The 19,677-nt window shown below is 41.2% G+C and overlaps 1 protein-coding gene across 1 annotated transcript in view; it reads right to left on the bottom strand.

The window, feature by feature from the left end:
- nt5dc1 (5'-nucleotidase domain containing 1) overlaps positions 1–19,677 on the bottom strand; it is a 611,704-nt gene that overhangs the window by 264,289 nt on the left and 327,738 nt on the right. The gene's annotated exons all lie outside the window — the stretch shown is intronic.

Here is a 19,677-nt window from a genome sequence, read left to right as displayed (position 1 = left end):
TAATAAAATGGCTACCAAGTGCATATCTCTGTGCAAACATTGTTACTACACACCATCAGGGGTGCGCGAACCCCTACCTCTGAAGCAACCTGGCATCCCTCCACAGACCACCCTCGTCTTCTGAACACACTGGCCTCCAGGTCCCTATGGACCAATTCTCCAGTGCCAGCAAAGGAAGCGTGGGGCAAATAAATAAATAAATATTATAATTCCAAGGTTGGGAGAAAAAGAAAACAAAAATACATACAGAGCCCTTAAATGGCATTAAACAGTAGTCTGGAAAATCTGTGGTGCTTTTAATGGCTCTTCTGCCTGTACGCCTACTAACTTCCCAACCATTTCCTCCCTGCTTTAAATTTAAATGAGCCGTCAAAGTCACCAATATCACCTCACATATTTACACAGGCATACTTAACTATGTCAATATTCCATTTATTTTAGCCTGCCATGGAAGCACAGTACATACAAATTATTTCTAATTCCAATCTCGTCATCCCTTCAGAAAAAAACCATAATGTTTTATTTTTCTGCTGTCCTTAGTCTACAGATTCAAAACACAACCACTAAAATAATGCAAAGGTAAGATCTGCAGAGTTGCTTTGATTGAATTTATCTTTAAAACTGCAATTTGGCCTTTCAGCTTGATCTTTAAAGTGACAAGGCCAATATTTATTTTTCATTTCTAATTACCCCTGAAAAAGTCATGCTGAATCACACTCATAAACATCAAAGTCCTCTAATGAAGTACTTCCAAAAAGCTTTTTGAGAATCCACTACAGGAGTTTGAGTGACAGCAAATAAGGAGCAATGAGAGAGTGCTGTCAGATTGTGTTCAAAGTGCACGTGATGATGGTGTCATGTATCTGCTGCCCTAATCCTTCTTACTGGTGTAGATGATCACTGTTTCCTCTGAGCTGTACTGGTGCACAGTCACTCAGTAACTGAAATATCCCCACGCACACAGCCGTTGTTACTGCGCAGCTCGAAATGTCTTCTTATATAATTTTGAAATCTATGTTAATGTAATTGTGAAAAACTCTAATTAATTATGTTAATAAATATGATTTTTAAAGTTTCTAAATAATAAACGTACCACAAACTTTGCTCTGAAACAGTTTAGAGCTTCAACGTATTTACAGTGTCAGTGTTTCAAATTACAAACTGTGACAATAAACACAGAATGGAAGTCGGTCGCTCATTGTTAATAAACTGCCCTTCCACTGATTACCAACACCATCTGGTCAAAACATTTTACATTTGCCATTGTCCCTGTGTGTTGTTCCGATTACTTGAGATTGTTTACTTATGTTATGAGTTGTGGTTTGTGTTTATTTAATGTGCATATTACAAGAAAACCTTTAAAGTGCCATGCAGTTTTCAGGCTGTGTAATTCTCTTTGTTGCTCAGACCAATGAAGAGAATGTCAGAGATAACGGATTTGAAAGGAGTTGCTGAAGGCTAGGTGGGTAACTGTGAAGTATTTTCAGTTATTTCCATATTGTTCCTGCATTTCTGTTTTAAGTATCACCCCCCCACCCTTATGACCAGCCCATCACCTCCCTTTAATTCAGCACCTCCTTCCCTTTATTCTATGGTTCATTGTCCTCTCCGATCAGACTCCTTTACTTCTCTCACCTATCCCCTCCCATCTTCTCACTTTATCTACCCTCTTCCACCCACCTACCTTCCTCTCATGCCTGGTTTCACCTACCACCTGCCCACACCTCCTTATTCTGGCTTCAGCCCCCTTTCTCTTTCAGTCTGAGTGTCAGCCCAAAAAGTTGACTCTTTATTCATTTCCATAGATGCCACCTGACCTATGGAGTTCCTCCAGCATTTTGGGTGTGTTGCTCAAGTTTTCCAGCATCTGTTAAATCTCTCGAGTTTCTTTCTTCACATTCTTACAGCTACAGGTCATAGTTTCATGGTTTTGGCCAACTTTGTGCAAAAATAAATAATTTACACGGTATACAAACCTACTTCAAATCCATCCTGCAAAAGTGCTTTTCAAAAAGAGCTGGGTGGGAAACGTAAAATTAAATTTTGCCAAGAACAGTATGCAATTGCTGGTTAGAAATAAACAGATGCCTTTGGTTTTCTGAGCTTTCAATCACCATTGCAGACTTCTTTAATTTTTTTGTACCTAAAATAGTTCATGATTTTTAGTTGTGCACACAATTGTGACCACTTAATGCTGAGTTGATTTCCATTGACCAAAACACAGAGTTAAATCATCATTTGAGTAAAGATGATAGTAAACATTTATAATGAAAAATTAAAAGCACCTAAAGTCAAAAGAGGAAACTACCAGCTGATAAGACATGAAATAAAAGCGGTAGTATGCTGAGATGGACAATTGCAATTTTCCATGCCATGAACAAGTTACAGGTTGGACTGCATAATTTCTACCATCTTTATGAGGCCATAAGACATAAGAACAGAAATAGTCTATTTAACCAATCAAGTCTGCTCTGCCACTCAATCATGGCTGATCCCTTTTTCCTCTGCTCAGCCCCACTCCCCAGCCTTCTCCCTATAACCTTTGATGTTGTGTCCAATCAAGACCTATCAAGTTCTGCCTTAGAACACATCCAACAACCTGGCCCTCCACAGCTGCCTGTGGTAACAAATTCCACAAATTCACCACCTTCTGGCTAAAGAAATCTCTCTGCATTTCTGTTTTAAATGGATATCCTCTATCCTGAGGCTGTACCCTCTTGTCCTAAACCCCCCACCCACCCAACCATGGGAAACATCTTTTCCATATCTACTTTGTTTAAGCCTTTCAATTTTCAAAAGGTTTAAATGAGATCCATCCTCATCCTTCTAAATTCCAGCAAGTACAGACCCAGAGCCATCAAACGCTTCTCATGTGATAACCCCTTTGTTCCCAGAGTCATCCTTGTGAACCTCCTCTGAACCCTCTCCAATGCCAGCACATCTTTTCTTAAATGAGAAGCCAAAAACTGTTCACAATACTCAAGGTGAGGCTTCACCAGTGCCTTTTAAAGCCTCAGTACCAGATCCCTGTGCTTGTATTCTAGACTTCTTGAAATGAATACTAATATTGCATTTGCCTTTCTCAACACTAACTCCACCTGCAAGTTAACATTTAAGTTGTTCTGCACAAGGACTCCCTAGTCGCTTTGCATCTCAGATTTTCTGGATTTTCTCCCATTTGGAAAAAAGCCTGCATATTTACATCCACTACCAAAGTGCACGACCATGCATTTTCCAACATTGTCCTTCATTTGCCACTTTCTTGCCCATTCTCCTAATCTGTATAAGTCCTTCTGCAGCCTACCTGTTTCCTCAACACTACCTGCTCCTCCACCAATCTTCCTATCATCTGAAAATTTGGTAACAAAGCTATCTATTCCATTATCTAAAGCATTGATATACAGCATAAAAAGAAGTGGTTCTAACACCGACACCTGCGGAACACCACTAGTCACTGGCAGCCAATCAGAACTCACTGCTTCCTACCAATCAGCCAATGCTCTAACCATGTCAATAACTTTCCTGTAATACCATGGGCTCTTAACTTGATAAGCAGCCTCATGTGTGACACCTTGTCAAAGGCCTTCTGAAAGTCCAGATATACAAAATCCACTGCATTCCCTTTATCTACCCTACTTGTAATCTCCTCAAAGAATTCCAATAGGTTTGTCAGAAAAGATTTTCCCTTAAGGAAACCATGCTGACTTTGTCCTATCTTGTCTTGTGTCAACAAGTACTCCATAACTTCATCCTTAACAATTGTCTCCAACATCTTCCCAACCACTGTGGTCAGGCTAACTGGTCTATAACTTTCTTTCTACTGCTTCCCTCCTTTCTTAAAGAGTGGACATATTTTTTCTTTCAGGTTGCTTTCGTTTAACTCACTGGTTTATATCTCGTTTTATTTTGTTTATATCCATTCTCTTTATAGAGTAAAGATTAGTGAGCTAAACTCCATTTTCTCCCTCCACAGGTGCTGCCTTACCTGAATAATTTTAGTAATGCACACAAAATGCTGGAGGAGCACAGCAGGTCAGGCAGCATCTATAGAAAAAAGTGAACAACCAAAGTCGTTCTTCAGGACTGAAGAGTATAAACTCATGAAGGGGATAGATAAGAAAGAGGCAGGAAAGTTGTTTCAACTGGTAAGTGAGACTAGAACTAGGGGACATAGCCTCAAAATTCGGGGGAGTAAATTTAGGACAGAGATGAGGTGGAACTGCTTTTCTCAAAGAGTGGTAAATCTATGGAATCTATGGAATAAACTGTCAATGTTTCGGACCAGGACTCTTCATCAGGATCTGATTCCTCTCCATTGATGCTGCCTCACTTTGTCAAGTTCCTTCAGCATTGTGTGTGTGTTGCTCAAGATTTCTCTTGTCTTACTGAATATTTTCAGCATTATTTTTTATACCCAAATCTTTAAGCTTCTATATTTAAAATCTCCCTCATTATCCAAAGTGCTCAAACTTAATGTAACCTGAGTGAAGTCCACAGTTAAATTACACAGTAAATTAGAGCTGATAGTCTAACCAATTGGCTCAACTTTTTTCCTTAAGAAAGAATGATTAACATCAATAGCAAATAAAACTTTACAACACACATGAAATGCTGGAGGAACTCAGCTGGCCAGGCAGTATCTATGGAAAAGAATAAACAGTCGACGTTTCGGGCTGAAACCCTTCATGAAGACTAGAAAGGAAGGGAGAAGTTAGAATAAAAAGGTAGGTGAGGAAAAACTACAATGTGGTAGGTGATATGTGAAATCAGAGGGGGGAGGGATCAAAGTAAAGAGCTGGGAAGTTAATTGGTGAAAAAGATAAAGGGCTGGAGAAGGTGGAATCTGATAGGAGAGAACACAAGACTATAGAAGAAAGGGAAGGGGAGGAGCACCAGAGGGTGGTTATGAGGTAAGACGAGAAGGTGTGAGAGGGAAACAAGAATGGAGAATGATGAAGGGGGTGGGGGGACAATAACTGGAAGTTCGAGAAAATTTTACGTTCTGTTGGCATGTGGTAATTGTCATGCATTGTTTCAGTTTGTCAATTGGCAAGATACAAATTGGGGCTCGGCATTTCATTTCACTTTTCCTATCACTAATGAGAGAAAATCTAATATGATCAACCATTACACTCTTATATCATTTTTAATGCAACACATTATGAAATTACAATAAATTTACATTATAGGTTTTACATATAGGATCTGGAACCCTAAATTATTAAGAGTATGCTTCCAATTTGACTAACATCACTTGTGCTGAAATAGACCTATAGGTCTATCTCATTGATTCACGACATCAAAAAATGAAAAATGCAGACCTTCCATCTGATCTCTGTATGAGGACTTAGTAGGACAATCTTTCACAAATCTATACATACCATGCTGGCATAAATCTATTTCAGCAACAGTAGTTGTCCTCATGATCTTCTCATTGAGTCCAGTGCCACAGTGGGCACCACAGTATGTAGTGTAGTGGTAAACACAAAGCTAATACAGCTTGTCACATCAAGAGATCAGAGTTCAATTCCGACATGGTTTTCTAAAGAGCCTCTGCACATCATCCCAGTGACCACTTAGGCCTTCCCTGCATGCTCCTGCTTCCTTTCACAGTAGAAAGATGTACTGGGTACGTTAATTAGTCACAAGGAAGAATTTCTTTAGCTGGAGGGAGGTGAATCTGTGGAATTCGTTGCCACAGGCAGCTGTAGCGGCCAAGTCAATGGGTATACTTAAGGCAGAGGTTGATAGATCCTTGATTAGTCAGAGCATAAAGGGATAAGGGAAAAGGCAGGAGATTGGGGCTAAGAGGGAAATGGATCAGTCATGAAAAATGGCAAAGCAGACTTGACGGGCCAACTGGTCTAATTCTGCTCCTATATTTTATGGTCTTATTGTAACTTGTTCTTTGATTTGGTTAGGGTTAATTGGGATTGTGGGGTTATTGGGGCAGCGTAGTTCGAAAGGACAGAAGGACCTACGCTGTACTGAATCCCCATACCCCTTCGTGCCCTGACCACTGTATGTTTTGATGTACATGTGACAAATAAGGCTAAAAAGAATAGCTTCAACAGCTTTGACTGCTTACCCAGCTTATCCACCTCTGGTCAAATTCTTCAGCAGCTTTACATGACAAGGATCTATTGATTACTATGATAAGTAATCAACTGTTATAAATTGGGATTTTCCTTGTTTTAGCTAAAGTCAAGTTCAAATAGGAGTCACAATTAGGGAAGGTACTGTACCTATGTCAGCTGGAAACAAGTTCAACAGAATGATAATGGTCACAAAGAAAATCAGATTTAAAGAAAACTAAAAGGAATATGATGCTAGGAATTTGAAACAAAAACAGAAAATGCTGGAAACAGTCAAGCAGCATCTGTGGAAAGTGAAACAGTTACCATTTCATGTCTGGGGTCCTTCATCAGAATAATAATGGGTCAATGAATGGGGAGACATCTGTTCTTGTGAACCTTCTGAACAGGTTCAGGAAGTTATAACCCCTCAACCATTAGGGTCTTTGAACCGGTGTGTTTTACTTCACTCACCCCAACACTGATCTGATTCCACAACCTATGGAGTCATTTTCAAGGGCTGTACCACTCTTGTTCTCAGTTTTTATTTATTACTTCAAGTTCAAGTACAAGTTTTATTGTCATTTGACTATACATACGTATAACCAAATGAAACACTGTTCCTGCTGAAGGATTTTGGCCCGAACCTTTGAATGTGCTCTTTTACATAGATGCTGTCTGGCCTGCTGAGTTTCTCCAGCATTTTTGGGTGTGTAGATTGGATTTTCAGTATCTGCTAATTTTCTCTTGTTTGTGAAACAATGATCCTCTACTCTACAATGCACCCACAAAACATAAATCACACACAACACATAAAACAAGGTAGTAACGCAATAATTTAATAAAATATAATTTTATTATACTATTATCTTGATTTTTCTTTTTGTATTTGCACAATTTGTTGTCTTTTGCACATTGGATGTTTGTCCGCCTTTTGTGTCACCTTTTCATTTATTCTATTGTGTTTCTTTCTATTTACTGTGAATGTTTGCAAAAAATTAATCTCAGGGTAGTATATGGTGACATACACAGTACTTTGAGAATAAATTTACTTTGAACTTTGAACTTCTATCTACCAGTTGTGTGATTGTTTAAAATTAACCACGATTATGCAGAGAATCAGTCTATTACACTGTGTTGCAAGACTGTACAATAACAATAAAATATTACTGGTTTGGACAATAGCAGTAAAAAAATTGAAACTTCCATGATAAGGGTTACACTACAAGATGTTCTTCACCAGACCCTCTGGTTCCCATGTCTTAAGTACATCCTTCTGCAGATCCCAGTGTCACAGCACAGCCAATTAAAAGTCAAAAGTGTAACATAATTGGGCTGGTTTGGATACCTCTCTGGAATTCTTCCAAACCAAGTGGACCTCAGAAACCAATGGTGGATAAAAGCTAAGACAGGAAAACAAACAGTAGTCTGACTAACCAGATGTGAGAACTAGGATGGAGCTTCTGGAATTAATGGAGACACAGTATTGCCCATGTTTACCAAAATTATAGCTTTTCCTTTATGGTTGCACCGCCTCTAAGACAATCTGCCATCCATTGCAGATGACCGTAAGTCAAGGATATAACTAGTGAAGATGGCCATTTAGTTTTGCAGTTCACTATGGTCACAATCTTCCTAAAGGCCGCTTCTACTTCACTCATGAACACAGAGGACAGTTATGGTTGGTGGAGAAGGGATCACTTGTCCTATACATTCCACAGGTTTTAATCTTTGAGACATGAAATTCCTCTGGGTGCAAACGTAATCAAAATATGAAACACGATCTTTGTTAGCTAGTTATGATTTTGTTTGGCAGATTAGACGGAAGAAACCGCAGGCGAGAAATTCTCCTGAGTAGCACAACTATGTTATGGGCCACATGACAGATTTTATCTTAAAACCAGCTGTCTTCTGTACATGTATAGCTCACCTAGGTAAACATTAGTGTGGTCCTCCATATGTTACTAGGTGATGTATACACAGTAGCTACATCAACTGGCTGCAATTGATAATGTTGCTGTGATATTTCCACATGAGGTTTAGGAGATTTGGTATGTCACCAAAGACTCAAGCAAATTTCAGCAGATGTACTGTAGACAGCATGCTGACAGGTTGCATCACCTGGCACGGAGAGAGCACAGCACGCGATCAGGAATAGCTGCAGAGGGTTGTAAACTTAGTCAGCTCCATCATCAGCATTAGCTTCCCCAGCATCGGGGACATCCTCAAGAAGTCAGCATCCATCAATAAGGACACCCTCCACCCAGTACATGCCCTTCTGTTATCACTCAACTTTACTTGTCCCATCATTGAAATGTCCTCACAACCAATGGACTCACTTTCAAGGACTTTTCATCTCATATTCTCAATATTTATTGCTCATTTATTTATTATTATTGTTTCTTATTTTTGTATTTGCAGAGTTTGTGGTCTTCTGCACTCTGGTTGAATAGCCTAGTTGGGCAGTCTTTCATTGATTCTGTTATACTTACTATTCTATAGATTTGTTGAGTATGTCCACAAAAAAAATCTCAGGTTTGTATATGGTGACAAACATACTTTTGATAATAAACTTTACTTTGGACATTGAACTTTGAGAGAATATAGGCGCACACTCAATGAATTAAGAAAAGCTGCATCCCATCCGCCATCAGAGTTTTGAAGAGACAATGAACCCAGGAACACTAACTCACTATGTTTACTCTCTTCTACTTATTTAATTGTAGTTATATAATTTTGTCACTGACAGAAAAGTTAAAAAGATTGCAGATGCTGAAAATCTGAAATAAAATTGGAAACACTCAGAGGTGAGGCAGGATCTGTACGGAAAGAAATAGGGTCAATGCTTCAGGTTGAAAACTCTTCATTAACGAAAAACATCAACTTTGTGTAGTCATGAAGGATTCCTTCTTTTGACCATAAACCATAGGAGCAGAATTAGGCTATTCAACCCATTGAGTCTCTCAGCCATTTCATCATGGCTGATCCAGTTTCCTCTCAATCCCATTCTCCTGCCTTCTCCCCATAACCGTTCATGCTCTGATTAATCAAGAATCTATCAACCTCCACCCTAAATGCACCCAATGACCTGTCCTCCACAGCTGCCTGTGGCAACAAACTCCACAGATTCACCACCATCCAGCTAAAGATATTCCTCCTCATCTCTGTTCTAAATGCATGTCCCTCTATTTTGAGGCTGTGCCCTCTGGTCCTAAACTCCCCCACCAAAGGAAACATCCCCTTCACATCCACGCTTTCAAAATTCGATAGGATTCAATGAGCTCCCCCCACCCACCAATCTTCTAAACTCCAGTGAGTAGAGGTCCCCAGCCTTCTTGAGTGATTTATCCTTCTCTCAGCTTGAACCATGAACATTCACAACCTCGGTTCCTATCCTTAATTAACATTCTAACATCAAAGATTCTTCTTCATTAAGATCTCTGATGACACACCTCCTGCTGTTGAAACTCTCACATTTGCATTTCATGTTCCCAGGTTTACTCCACTGCTCATCTGCATGATTCTCTGTCCTGAGGTTTTCCACCATCCATATTACCATCTCGCACATCCCACCTCTTATCCATTGTCAACAAATTACACTGGTTCTTGCATCACCCTCTTCATAGTCTCACCCTTCCCTATCTCTGTAACAAAAATAAGGGCCTGACTCTCTTTACCTCATTACTGACAGCCATTCTCTCAAACATCCACACATCAAACTCTCCCTCCAAACCCCTCCATTTCACCTTTCACATTGTCAACCAACTTTTCTCAAATTTCCTACTATTCAGCCCATCAAGCTTTTGCCAGCTCTATAAGCAATCCGATCAATTCTATCTCACATCCCCACCTCCTCTTATTTACCTGCGAGCCAATCTTCCTTATACACCATCTATTCCATTCTGATCTTCCTACTTGCTCAATATACTGTGAATATCCACAATCACTAATTAATCTACAAGTCAACATGACTATAGCATATGGGAGGACACTCAGCACATAAGGGACATCCAAGCATTCACAAGGAGAATATTCCCTCTCTCTTCCTTCTTAAACTGGGTTCTGCCCCCTGTCTTTATAGCCCTGATGAAGGGTTTCAGCTCAAAACATCAACTGTTTATTCCACCCATAGCTGTTGCCTGACTTGCTGAGTTCCTCCAACATTTTGTGTGTGATGCTCAACATATCTAGTATCTCCAGAAACTCCTGAATATATGACAGGGAAAATATAGAACAGGTTTGATCACCCCACCCAATAACCCGGTCTCTGCCCCACTGGTGTTTCATCTAGTTAAGCCTGCGTGAAATATCTTGTGGGTGTTCACTCGTTCGTTATGTGCTATGTCATATGATGTAGATGATCATGGTCTTTCCAGGACCATGATTGTTCTTGGCAAATTTTTCTATAGATGCCACTGCCATCTTCTGGACAGTGTCTTTACAACCATTATCAATACTCTTCGGAGATTGTCTGCCTGGTGTCAGTGGTTGCATAACCAGAACTTGTGTTGTGCACCAGCTACTCATACGACCATCCACCACCTGTTTCCATGGCTTCACGTGACCCTGATCGGGGTGGGGGAGGGGGCGAAGAGGTGCTAAGCAGGTGCTACATCTTGCCCAATGGTGACCTGCAGGCTAGTGGAGGGAAGGAGTGCCTTACATCTTTAGTAGAGACGTATCCCAACCCTCCCCTCTGCTACCTTGGAGTCTTACCTGCATAGAAATCATCATGTATGACCTGACCTTTGCTGAAGCTGTTGTTTGTATGTCTAATAAATTCTTTAGTTTACACATATGTTTTCCTGAGATGGCCTTTGGATGGATGGATGTTCTTATTTACAGATCCACAGATGAAGATGACTAGCTTCTAAACCAGTTTATGGATCTTGAGATGAATTTGGGACCTATCAACTCCACCAGGTGGAGCAACAGATACTAGACAGGGCAGGTAGCTGTGTAGAAAAGGATGTGGTGCACACTTCCAATCATCTTTGATATGTATCCATGAGCACCAGGAAGTGTCTTAAGATGCTTGCTGTTTTTCTGTAGACTCCTTCTCCCCTTTGATTGGCTTTGGACCAGACTTACTGACAGTTATGTGAGCACATGACATTTTCTTTCAAGCAAGGTGTGAGAACATCCTTGAAGAATTTCCTCTATCCACCAAGCCTTGTCCTGCCTTGATAAGAGTTCCGAGTCAAGATTTTTCTTCAGGAGCCTAGCACCGTTCTTGATTAGCAAAGGTGTCAAGGTTATAGGGAGAAGGCTGGAGAATGGGGTTGAGATAGAAAATAAATCAGCTATGATTGAATGGCAGAGCTGACTTGATAGACCGGGTGGCCTAATCTTCTCCTGTGCCTTATGGTCTGGGTGGCGGTGTGGAGATATGTCTCTACCAAACGAGGTGTAATGCACGGCACTCCTTCCCACTGCTAGCCTGTAAGTCAGCCTTGGGCAAGATGTAGCAACTGCTTAGCCCTCCGATCAGAGTCATGGGAGCAGCTGGTGAACATCACAAATCCTGGTTATGTGACTACCGATGCCAAGCAGACAATCTTTGAAGAGAACTGATAATGACTGGGGTTACCCGTCTTGTGAAAACACTACCCAGAAGGAGGCAATGGCCAGTTTTCCAAAGACAATCACAGTCAAGGACCACAGTCATACGACACAGCACATAATGAACAAATGAATGCCTTTTGGACCCTGGAGCACAATGGCCTGGCCATATATGCTGACTGAGTGTAGTTAGGAGCTCAGTGCTGAGGATGTGGGCCTGGGAGGGAGCACTGATTTTTGTTCACATATTCAGCCAATGCATGTTGGATGACTTAGTAGATTCAACACAAAGGCACCTCTCCAGTGCTCTGACCTGTCTGCTGTAGGTAGCCTACGTCTTAAAAGCATACTGATGGGGAAGCAATTACAACTGCCTGGTAAACCATGTTGAGTTTGAGGTTTTGTTCTTTAAACACTTTTCCTCAGACAGCCAAGAACTGTGTTGGTACAGTGGAGACAGTGGTGAATTTTATCATCAGTGTCTGCATTTACTGAGAAGTGGCTCCCAAAATGCTGAAACTGGTCCACACTTTCCAAAGTCACCTTGTGCACCTTTAGTTTAGGAGGTACTGTTCTACAGGCGGGACAGGTTGGAAGAGATCTCTTGTTTTACAGATATTCAGTGATCTCTCATCTACTTAAGAAGTCAATGGCAACTTGAGAAAGGTCTCAGTCTGAAATGTTGACTCTTTATTCCTCTTCATAGATGATTCCAGCATCTGCAGAATCTTCTGTGTTTATAAACGGTAAGTTACAGCTTGGCCTTTGAGCCTGCACAAATACAAGCATCATCTGTGTGCTAAACACAAGAGATTCTGCAGATGTTCGAAATCCAGAGTAACGAACACTAATGCCAGAGAAACTCAGCAATATCACCAAGACCAAGGAGATGGTGGTGGACTTTAGGAGATCTAGGCCTCATATGGAGCCAGTGATCATTAATGGAGAATGTGTGGAGCAGGTTAAGACCTACAAGTATCTGGGAGTACAGTTAGACGAGAAGCTAGACTGGACTGCCAACACAGATGCCTTGTGCAGGAAGGCACAGAGTCGACTGTACTTCCTTAGAAGGTTGGTGTCATTCAATGTCTGTAGTGAGATGCTGAAGATGTTCTATAGGTCAGTTGTGGAGAGCGCCCTCTTCTTTGTGGTGGCGTGTTGGGGAGGAAGCATTAAGAAGAGGGACGCCTCACGTCTTAATAAGCTGGTAAGGAAGGCGGGCTCTGTCGTGGGCAAAGTACTGGAGAGTTTAACATCGGTAGCTGAGTGAAGGGCGCTGAGTAGGCTATGGTCAATTATGGAAAACTCTGAACATCCTCTACATAGCACCATCCAGAGACAGAGAAGCAGTTTCAGCGACAGGTTACTATCGATGCAATGCTCCTCAGACAGGATGAAGAGGTCAATACTCCCCAATGCCATTAGGCTTTACAATTCAACCGCCAGGACTTAAGAACTTTTTAAAAGCTATTATTAATGCTTTTTGAGATAGTGATTTAGATGCATATCATATTTTTTTTTAATGAGTTAAGTATTGTATGTAATTAGTTTTGCTACAAGAAGTGTATGGGACATTGGAAAAAACAGTTGAATTTCCCCATGGGGATGAATAAAGTATCTATCTATCTATCTATCAGATTAAACAGCATCTATGAAATGGAATAAACAGGCAACATTTTGGGCCAAGACTCTTCATCATCTGTGTCCCGAAGTTCAATAAGTGGATTTTTGGAAGTTCTGAGGTGCAGGCAACAAAGATTGTACAGCTTCCAAATAGTTCAGCTCCAGCAGGAAGTTTGTTGGATGTGAAGGGCAATACTGAAGCTCGAAAGATTAAGTAGATTTATCTGATAACAAATTCTTGCTTGACCCAAGGCTGCACTGACCTTTGGACTTTGGGACATGGTCACTGGAACCATGGCTGGCACATCATTTTGTGGTACCAGCAAAACGGCAGTAAATTTCCTGGAACAATCACATTTGATAAAGAGTTTTCCACAGTGCCTCTAAGCTGCAGACTGAGCATTTGAAATCCTGGTTGTTCTCTGCTGCAGGAATAATGAGCTAGATTTTCCTGTGGGTACACATTGGGCAAGAACTTTCACTAGCAACACACACAAAATGCTGGAGGGACTCAGCAGGTCAGGCTGTATCTACAGAAAAGAGTAAACAGTTGACGATTCGGGCTGAGACCCCTCTTCAGGACTGGAAGGAAGGGAGAAGAAGTCAGAATAAGAAGGTGGGGGAGGGGACGAAGAAGTACAAGATGGTAGGTGATAGATGAGACTGGGAGAAGGGGAGAGGGTGAAGTAAATAACTGGGAAGTTGATTGGTGACAGAGATAAAGGGCTGGTGAAGGGGGAATCTGATTGGAAAGAACAGAAGACCATGGGAAAAAGGGAAGGGGGAGGAGCACCAGAGAGAGGTGATGGGCAGGAAAGGAGATAAGGTGAGAGAGGGAAACAAGAATGGAGAATGGGCAATTACTGTAAGTTAGAGACATCAGTGTTCATGCCAACAGGTTGGAGGTTAACTAGACAAAATATAAGGTGTTGCTCCGCCAACCTGAATGTGACCTCATCATTTTTCAACATCTGTCAATGTTCTCGTGCGAAGAACCTTCACTAAGCCAACTCTATTGAAGTTAATAGTAGCTCTGATTGCAGTTAGAAAATATTAGAAAAATAGTGAAAATCAAAAAAGGCATGTCATATTAGGGAAAGCAATATCTAAGTTAACAATACTGAAGTTCTGATTGAAAATATTTTTTAAAACTGCAGCTGGTGGAGATCTGAATCAAAAACATTAAATGCTGCTGCATTTTCGACCATCTGACATAGGAGCAGAATTAGGCAATTCAGCCCATTGATTTTGCTCCATTTACTGGTTATCATTAACCTCAATGTCATTGATAGTCAGACGATGCCCCTGACTTAGTCAATTCACAGTTGATTCATGTATAGCTCTGGCCAAGCGAGAAGTAGAAAGAATGTTTTAGACCAAAAGTCCTTTGTCAAGTTATTAATCTTAATTGGATATCTGCAGAAACTTGCAGCTAACTGTGTTATTCTACTGAGTAGTCACCCCGGAGCTCTTTAAATCCTATGTAGGTTGAATAAAACAAAATTTGTTATGAAAAGATTTGAGCAAGTTTCTATCTTTTCATTTGAGTAATGTTCCAGACAGCCACACAGGGTCAAGGTGGACCAAAATACATAAAATAACATTGACTTACGAGTGTTCTAATTGAGTATTAATTTTAGAAATTTTATTGAAACATTAAAAATGTCACTACAAAGATCCGAAAAACTGATTTTGATGACATGCACATAAATAGCATTTGATGGAAGCTCTCTATAATAGAATCAGGCCACATTAAAGAACTTATTTATGATATTCCACTTATATTGACCATTAGGTGGTGCCAACAGGAAAAAAAGCAATAGAACAGATGGGTAACACAGTCTAGACTCACTTTTTACGTACGCAGGGAGTGTTGTTAGCAAAGATTATTTTGTACTCCTTTATTTCATATTCTAGTTGCGAAATGCCTTCTCAGACACAGACATGCAATTTTTACCAGACTATAATTTAGGGTTTTAGCACATCTTAATTAAAACTACACACATGTCATGTGAAGAGTATCCCCAATCTTCCTGTGATGTTTGGAATTTTCTTTGAACAGAAGATTTAAAGACACATTTAATTCCCTCAAATTTTAATTTAAAAATATTTAGGTTTCTTTTTTCCCCAGCAGAATAGAATATTTGATTGCAATGCTTACAGGCACTCAAAGCCCACTGAGTAGAACCACAGAACCATAGAACATTACAGCACAGAAACAGGCCTTTTGGCCCTTCTTGGCTGTGCTGAACCATTTTTCTGACTAGTCCCACTGACTTGCACCTGGACCATACCCCTCCATACACCTCTCATCCATATACCTGTCCAAGTTTTTCTTAAATGTTAAAAGTGAGCCGGCATTTACCACTTCATCTGGCAGCTCATTCCACACTCCCACCACTCTCTGCGTGAAGAAGCTCCCCCTAATGTTCCCTTTAGAAGAAATGTTTATTTTATCAAACTTAAGTAGATTCTTAAAAGTTACACAAGCTACAACTGGGAACCTTAACGTATGTGAAATTTAATCTAACTAATTAATTATAGGAGGGCAGAGCTTAGGATGATGGCACCTAACAGCGACTCCTTTGCTTGCATCTTCAGAAACAGCTCTATTTCTATCTTCAATATCTCTCTTTTCCCTTTTCAAGGTTCTTTTTAAGACCCTGATCTGGAGATACACACTGACTTCGGTTCTTTACGGGAATGGCACCTGCTTTCATGGCCTCACGACCAGCCACGTTTCGATATGCCAAGGATGTGGCCCAGAAGACTAGTATGCCTTCAGGATGCCGGATTTTCATGGCTCTGGAGCCCTTCGCTGTGAAATGTGGACATCTGTACCCCAAGTAGCCTTTGGGGTACTGCATGTCTGTGTCTTTAGTGATGCTTTGCTGCACACTTGAGTGCTCAGTGGGGGGTGCCAATGCTTTTTTGCTGGTGGGTGAGGAGGGGTCGTCGCTTTTCTGCTGCTTATGCATGGGAGGGGGAAGTTGCGGGGGACTTCGGGATTCTAACATTTAACTGTCCTTGGGGCACTCTGTTTTCGTGAATGTTTGCAAAGAAAAAGAATTTCAGGATGTATATTATATACATTTAGAAACATCGAAAACATACAGCACATTACAGGCCCGTCGGCCCACAAAGCTGTACCAAACATGTCCCTACCTTAGAACTACCTAGGCTTTACGAGCCCTCTATTTTTCTAAGCTCCATGTAGCCATCCAGGAGACTCTTAAAAGACCCTATCGTTTCTGCCTCCACCACTGCCACCGGCAGCCCATTCCACACACTCACCACTCTCTCCGTAAAAAACCTACTCCTGACATCTCCTCTGTACCTACTTCCAATCACCTTAAAACTGTGCCCTCTCATGCTAGCTATTTCAGCCCTGGGGAAAAGCCTCTAACTATCCACATGATCAATGCCTCTCATTATATTGTACATTTCTTAAACATTAAATGTACCTTTTGAAACCTAACCCATAAAAAATCATGGTATCCTCTCTTAAATGTCCTTGAGGCCCTCCGTTGGTTGGGATCGACCATGCATATTGTGTCCCAGCTGTCTACATAATACACACATCAGGACAGTATGATATGGAGAACCCCGTGCAGCAGGCTCCTTCTCTCTGCATAGCTGATGAAGCCAAAGGAACGGCGGAGACCGATACAGCTTGGCACCAGTGATTTAGCAGGAGTTGCCAATCAGTGTTAAACTCAAGATTGGACTGTCTTCGGGACTCCAGTTCTGGATTTGCTCCCGAAACCTTCCCCACGAGTGGGTATAGTCACAAGGCAGCAGAGGTTTGAGATCAGATTTTTCATTCTCCAAGATGACTTGCCAACCTCAACTAACAAGCCTGGTCTGCCCAAAGTGACAGGTTTTAAGGCGCCAGTAACCTGCCTTTGCCCCTTCTCCTGTCAGTAAAAACAGTTCCACAGGGCTAAGCTACAAGTGAAGGCCAGGAGCTGGACAGATGTCAGAGGCTATTTGAGATGCATTCCATTGGGAGCATTTAATAGGTAGTGGAAGCTTATTCCCCCAGCTATAACAACCTAAATGTCCTTATTACTTTATATATTATAATCACACAAATTAACTAACAGTACTGGCCTAAATTGATATTCGGTGTGCAACCGATTTAATATTTAGTTGACATTCATTGTGCAACTGGTGTATAATTGCACATAGTGTATCTATCTATTTATTTACAAATACAGCGCGGAACAGGCCCTTTTTGGCCTTATGAGCTGTACCGCACAGCAGCCAAACTATTTAACACTCGCCTAATCACAGGACAATCTTAAACTACTAGCCAGTACATCTTTGAAATGCAGGAGAAAACTGGAACACCCAGTGGAAACCCATGCGGTCACAGGGAGAACTCACCACCTCTTTACAGATGGTGACAGAATTGAACTCTGAACTAGAAACTGTAAAAGTGGTGCACTAACCTTTATACTACAGTGGTGCCCCTGCTTTGAGAAGAAGAAGAAGAAATTTCAGAGAAGAAATGTGTCATCACTATCTGGGAAGTGAACATCAGACCCTCTCAGTATTAATTGAGTGACGTAAGGTGCTATCAAGCAACACTTGCTCAGCTGTCTTGATCTATTTACTTCAGCCAGAGGATGGGGCTTAGGGATGGTCACTGATGATGTACAATGTTCAACTCCACAGCAAATGAAACAGTGCATGTCTGACTGTAGCCAGACAGGGCTAATATGTGGCAAGTAATATTGGTGCCACAAAAATGTTAGGCAACGATCCTCTCTAATAACAGAGTCTAACCACCAATGCTTGAAATTCAATGGCACTACCTTCACGGAATCCCCCACCATTAAAATCCAGGGGTTTAATATTGACTAGAAACTCAAATGGACCAGTCACATAAATATTGTGGCTACAAGAGCAGGTCAGAGGGTGTGCAACCTGTGGTGACTGACTCACCTTCTAACACCACAAAACCCTTACACTGTCTACAAAGCATAAATCAGGAATGTAGGGAATACTGTCCATCTGCTTAGGTGAATGCAGCCCCAACACAGTCTAGAACAAAGCGGACCACTTGAATGAGAACCCTTGAGCATTAATTCTGATCACCAACAAATCACTGCAGGCATGCGCATCATCTACAAAAAAAGCAATGCATCTGTTCACCTAAACTTATCTGAAAGCAATCCTTGACCTGAACCATCAAGTAGGGCAATTTCTCCCACATCTAGCAGCTTCTCCCCCTCCACATTTTTCTTTTTCCTTTCCCAATTTGGCTCCCCTTTAACCCTCTCTTTTCACCTGACTATTACCTCCCTCTGGTGCCCCTCTTCATTAACGTTCTCCCATTGTCCATTTTCCAATCCTGGTGGCACTCCAAACTTTCTCTTCACCTCCTCTGCCATCATGACCTGCCCATCACCTTCCTCCAGTTCACCACCTCTACTCCTTCCCTTCATTCCGTGGTCCACTGTCTTCTCCTATTATATTCCTTTTTCTTTGGCCCTTTACCTCTTTCACCAATCACTTGGCAGCTTCTCTCCTCATCCCCTCACTTGCACACCTACCTTCCTCCTCACACAGTTTTACCAATCACCTTCCAGCTTGTACTCTTTTCCCTCCCCTCCCCCTACCTTATTCTGACCCCTTACTTTCCAGTCTTGATGAAGGATCTTGACCCAAAATGCCAACTGTTTACTACCCCACAACCACCAGGCTCTTGAACAAAGGAACTAATTACACTCATTTGCCCATCCATTGTGATGTTCTCACCAATGATCACACTTTAAGGACTCTTTATCATATTATCTCATGTTATTGTTATTTATTGCTATTATATTTGCATTTGCACAGTTTGCTCTCTTCTGCACTCAAGTTGATTGTTCATTGATCCTGTTATAGTTACTATTCTATAGATTTGCTGAGTATGGTTGCAGGAAAATGAACGTTAGGGTTGTACATGGTGACACAAATGTAGTTTGAACTTTCCATAGATGCTGCCAGATCAGCTGAGATCCTGCAGCATTTTCTATGTGTTACTCTGGAGTTTCATCATCAGCAGAACCTCTTGTAGTTAGAACAATGACAGTGGTACTTGGGAAGATTATTTGTAGTTCTTGACTTAATACTGCGCTCTCCTGAGTTGTAAGTTCCTTCAACGTCTCCAGGTCTACTCGTGGGACCTTATTATCCAATAAAATATTCCCCAGTAAACCTGCAAGGTTCAAGAAGGTGGCTCTGCATCATGCTCTGAAGAATCAATCAAGTCAAGTGTATTGCCATTAAACTATATTCATGTGTACCGTCAAACGAGACATTTCTCTGAACCAGGATGTAAAAACACCATAAGACCATAAGACACAGGAGCAGAATTAGGCCACTCAGCCCCACGAGTCTTCTCCACCATTCCATCTTGGCCGATCCC

Source organism: Hemitrygon akajei, chromosome 9 (genome assembly GCF_048418815.1).
Source record: "Hemitrygon akajei chromosome 9, sHemAka1.3, whole genome shotgun sequence".
NCBI lineage: Eukaryota > Metazoa > Chordata > Chondrichthyes > Myliobatiformes > Dasyatidae > Hemitrygon > Hemitrygon akajei.
Note: the sequence above shows the minus strand (reverse complement) of the source record. Positions and strands in the feature narration are given on the sequence as shown.